Below are 4,816 nucleotides of genomic sequence, written 5' to 3' on the forward strand. Positions count from 1 at the left end.
ATGTTTGGGGTGAGAACTAGAGGTTCTCAGCATGGTAATGGTGCCCACATAACTAACATATAAGGTCCCGGAAAAGCCAGAGGCAATCCTAGAACTTCCAACAATAGATCCAAACTTAAAACTAACATTGGAAACCATAAACAGGGTGAGGAATCTAACGATTCTAGATTCTATCTCAATTTCTAACTTAACCCCTAAGTTCATTGCCTTTCCTCCAATCCTCCGAAACACCGATGCACAGACAAACAATGCATACAGAAAAAACATAAGTAGTTTACAGTTATAGCAAACAGAATAGATAGCACTTAAGCATGAATATCAATTACGCAAACCCAAGAATGCAAAACCAAACAAGTCACTCAAATGCATATGATGCATGCCTTTCCTACTGGCCGTGAACTCACGTGCCGGTTATATCACCAGAACCCGACACATCTGGCAACTAACCCGGATATCGTCTCTCTGACATGCCTCCACACTCTTGGGATATAGTACACGTCACACTCTCGGGATATAGTACCCGCCACAGTCATGGGATATAGTGCCCATCGCATATCTTGGGATAAAGTGTTCCCGCACTCTTGGGATATAGCGGCCATCACGCTCTTGGGATATAGTGCCCGACACACCTTACAATAGAGAAAACTCATACATTCTCAGCATCAGCAAAATCTCAATTAGGCCTCAATTATCATATTCATTCATAATCATTCGTATTTATTTATTCAATATCATTATGACCAAATATCCATCAATTACATAACACTTTCACACTTCTCAACCATGATTCATCATATTTTCAAGCTTTCTTCTCTTCTAAGATACCATCCCTTTCTAAATTCACCTCATCACTAAGCATACAACTAAGGTTTAGGTCTAAAAGAGTAAAAATAGAGGTTTAAAGGTACGAAATTAGGTTTTAAAACATAAAATTCACTTTGCTGAAAACAGGGATCACGCGTATGCATGGGTGCGTTTTTCCTTGCTTGTGTACGCATGCACCTTGCTCGCGTACACGAGTTACCAAATTTGAAAGGGTTGGTCGCGTCGCGTACGCAAGTTCTGCAGAGTGGGTATAAATACTAAGTGCTGCAGAATTTTAGTTTTGCACACTGAACTTCCGACACCCATATTTTCATATGAGATAAGTTTGAAAGAATTTGGGGGTCCGGAAGCCGAGTTATGGCTCACCGAAGTTCAGCCAAAAATCATATTTTCACAAAAATCCTCAAACATCTATTTTATCAAAAATCATAACTCATTTCTAACATTCCAAGCTTACAAACAACTTCAAGCCATACCAAATTATACCTCATCATCAATACATAAGCATTCTCAACCCACTACAACTAATCATTATTCGTATCAAATATCATCATCGTAAATCCATATCATCATCAAACATCACATAGTCTCATCAACTTCACCACTCGACACAATAATCATCAATCCTTCAACATACAATCCAACCACTCAACTTAACAACGCTAACAATAAGTACTCATATGTTCACTAATCAAATCACCAAACGACTTCAATCCAAACTTATCCTATGGTCATCTAACCTAAGTTTTCACGAAGCATTATATTTTAGTTACGAGAAACCGAAACCATACCTTAGCTGATTCCCCAATAAACCCGGAATACCTCACTTATGTATCACACTTCAAGCTTTGAATTTCTCATCTCCTCACCAAGCAAAACCCAGCCTCCAAGGTTAGCCCTCTAGCTTCGAATTTCTCAAACTAGCTCCATCCAATAGTCAACTTCAATCTATTATCATAATTACCACCAAAATCAATATAAGGCTCACTAATTCAACATTTATATCAAGGGTTTACGGGTGCTTACCTTGCCCACAGCTCAAGCGAGCTAAACCCGACAAAACCCACAAGCTAATTCAAACCTAAACATCGAAATTAAATAAAATTCAACATAGATACTCTTTGAATTTCAAAATTTGGGGTGGAGAGAACTGAAACTGAGAAATGGATTTCATACCTAATCAAGGACTAGGCTTTGTAGAGCTCGACGCTGCGGTTGCGTGGCCGCAAACAGTACGACGATCGGAACTCCAAATTGAAGGTTATATGATATTTAGTGAAGGGTTAGGGTTTGGAACTTACCTTCTTCTTCCCTCTTATGTTTCTGCATTCTTCACATGCATAGGAAAGAAAATGAGCTGAAGCTCATTGTATAAATAAGTTGGGTTGGGTCTTTGGGCCCGGTTCAACCAGTTTAGCTCGTTCGGCCCAATCTTAGGCCAAATTCTTTAAAATTAGTGTCAAAATTCTTATTTTAATTAGCTCTATCTTCTTAAACTATAAAATTTTATATTTTAATTTTTTGATTAATAATAAATTTATTCACTAATTATGCGGGGTTTACAAGAGCTATTAGAAAGAGAAATCCAGGATTAAGTAGTTGAAAGAGGGGGATAGGAGCACAAGATTTTTTCCACCAATCATTCCAAACTAGGATTCAGAAAAATAAAATTTGAAAACTAGAGAGGAGTGATTGTAGTTATGCCATGACATATGGTGAAATTGTCCAAGTTGCGGAGTACTACTTCAGGGATATCTTTTCATCTGTCAACCATACTAACCCAGAGCAATTTTTTGAAGATTTTGAGGCTAATTTCTCGACCTCTATGAATGGGAAACTTACTAGACCGGTTAGCACTGAGGAGATTAGACATGAAATTTTCAGTGTCTACCCCCGGAGTGCTCCTAGTGATGATGGATTCACAGCTAAATTTTTTTAATTTTATTAGAACATTGTTGTTAAAGATGTAACGAAGGTTGTCCATAGTTTCTTTGTTAGTAGAAGAATGCTAAGAGCTTCAACTATACGTAGATATGTCTTATCCCTAAAGTCCCAGATGCTAAGAATATTAGTGATGAGCGGATAATTTATACGCTTTTTGGCACTGTTTTTAGTATGTTTTTAGGAGAATCTGGTTACTTTTAGGGATGTTTTCATTAGTTTTTATGTTAAATTCATATTTCTGGACTTTACTATGAGTTTGTGTGTTTTTCTGTGATTTCAGGTATTTTCTGGCTGAAATTGAGGGACTTGAGCAAAAATCAGATTCAGAGGTAGAAGAAGGACTGCTGATGCTGTTGGATTCTAACCTCCCTGCACTCAAAGTGGATTTTATGGAGCTACAGAACTCAAAATGGCGCGCTTCCAATTGCATTGGAAAGTAGACATCTAGGGCTTTCCAGGAATGTATAATAGTCCATACTTTGGCCGAGTTTAGATGACGTAAAAGGGCGTTGAACGCCAGTTCTACGCTGCTGTCTGGATTTAAACGCCAGAAACACGTCACAAACCAGAGTTGAACGCCAGAAATACGTTACAACCTGGCGTTCAACTCCAGAAAGAGGCTCTGCACGTGTAACATTCAAGCTCAGCCCAAGCACACACCAACTGGGCCCCGGAAGTGGATTTATGCATCAATTACTTACTTTTATAAACCCTAGTAACTAGTTTAGTATAAATAGGACTGTTTACTATTGTATTAGACATCCTGGGACGTTTTGTTCTTAGATCATGAGGGCTGGCCATTCGGCCATGCCTGAACCTTTCACTTATGTATTTTCAACGGTAGAGTTTCTACACTCCATAGATTAAGGTGTGGAGCTCTGCTGTTCCTCAAAGATTAATGCAAAGTACTACTATTTTTCTATTCAATTCAACTTGTTCCGCTTCTAAGATGTTCATTTGCACTTCAACCTGAATGTGATAAACGTGACAATCATCATCATTCCCTATGAACACGTGCCTGACAACCACTTCCGTTCTACTTTAGATTGAATGAGCACCTCTTGGATCTCTTAATCAGAATCTTCGTGGTATAAGCTAGATTGATGGCGGCATTCATGAGAGTCCGGAAAGTCTAAACCTTGTCTGTGGTATTCCGAGTAGGACTCTGGGATTGAATGACTGTGACGAACTTCAAACTCGCGAGTGCTGGGCGTAGTGACAGACGCAAAAGGAGGGTGAATCCTATTCCAGTATGATCGAGAACCTCAGATGATTAGCCATGCTGTGACAGAGCATTTGGACCATTTTCACAAGAGGATAGGATGCAGCCATTGACAAGGGTGATGCCTCCAGACGATTAGCCATGCAGTGACAGCGCATCGGACCATTTTCCAGAGAGGATTAAAAGTAGCCATTGACAACAGTGATGTCCTTACATAAAGCCAGCCGTAGAACGGAGTAAGACTGATTGGATGAAGACAGCGAGAAAGCAGAGATTCAGAGGAACGAAAGTATCTCTATACGCTTATCTGAAATTCTCACCAATGAATTACATAAGTGTTTCTATCCTTATTTTCTATCTATTTATTATTTAAGTTCAAAAACTCCATAACCTTTTGATATCTGCCTGACTGAGATTTATAAGGTGACCATAGCTTGCTTCATACCAACAATCTCCGTGGGATCGACCCTTACTCATGTAAGGTTTATTACTTGGACGACCCAGTGCACTTGCTGGTTAGTTGTATCGAAGTTGTGAATGAAAAACAATTTATTAAGACGTGCGTACAGAGTTTCTGGCGCCGTTGCCTGAGATCACAATTTCGTGCACCAAGTTTCTGTCGCCATTGCCGGGGATTGTTCGAGTTTGGACAACTGACGGGTCATCTTGTTGCTCAGATTAGGTAATTTTCTTTTTGTTTTATTTTCAAAAATTTTTCAAAAACCTTTCAAAAAAATTCTCATCTGTTTTCGAAAAAAAAATGTTTTCAAAAAATATATTTTTCTTCAGAATTTTTAAGAATGAATTCTAGTGTTTCATGATGAT

At 38.7% G+C, this 4,816-nt stretch overlaps 1 long non-coding RNA gene across 1 annotated transcript in view; it reads right to left on the reverse strand.

Moving 5' to 3' along the window:
- The window catches only part of LOC110265546, an 11,919-nt gene continuing 8,755 nt past the window's right edge, over positions 1,653-4,816 (reverse strand). Inside the window, exons 2-3 of the long non-coding RNA XR_002351700.1 lie at positions 1,936-1,942; positions 1,653-1,664 (exon numbers count right to left, since the gene is read on the reverse strand). This is a non-coding gene — a long non-coding RNA (uncharacterized LOC110265546). The remainder of the gene's footprint in view (positions 1,665-1,935; positions 1,943-4,816) is intronic.

This window comes from Arachis ipaensis, chromosome B08, assembly GCF_000816755.2.
Source record: "Arachis ipaensis cultivar K30076 chromosome B08, Araip1.1, whole genome shotgun sequence".
In the NCBI taxonomy this organism is placed as follows: domain Eukaryota; kingdom Viridiplantae; phylum Streptophyta; class Magnoliopsida; order Fabales; family Fabaceae; genus Arachis; species Arachis ipaensis.